This window comes from Branchiostoma floridae, chromosome 17 (assembly GCF_000003815.2).
Source record: "Branchiostoma floridae strain S238N-H82 chromosome 17, Bfl_VNyyK, whole genome shotgun sequence".
NCBI lineage: Eukaryota > Metazoa > Chordata > Leptocardii > Amphioxiformes > Branchiostomatidae > Branchiostoma > Branchiostoma floridae.
Window position 1 is genome coordinate 2,326,306 of NC_049995.1, and position 499 is coordinate 2,326,804.

The window sequence follows — 499 nt, forward strand, 5'->3', positions numbered from 1 at the left end:
ATATATTGTCTTACTTCTTACATGATTGTAATCCTACGACCTTTTCTAGCGTCCTGCCCCGAAGGTTATACCATGTGGCGTGAAACCTGCTACAAAGCGTTCAACGAATATAAATTCATGGTGTCGACCCGGTTCAGCGAAGCGACCGAGACCTGTCGCAAAGATGGCGGTACCCTCGCCATGCCCCGAGACGCTGAGACTAACAAGTTCCTAGTCTCCTTGGAGCGAAACAAAGGGAGCTTTTACTGGATCGGCCTGCACGATCAGCGCTCGGAGGGAAAGTTTGAGTGGGTGGACGGGTCTGCGCTTGGAAAGTACAGCTCGTGGACTGTGGAACAACCAGACAGCAGATACGGGGATGAAGACTGCGTTGCTTTCTCCAGCCATTCCGGTCGGGGGCATTGGTATGCCTTGAAATGCCACTACAGATCATACATCTTCTGCCAGGTGGCTCCAGGTACTTCACTCAAAAGGCACCATTTATCTAGTCTCCAAGCAG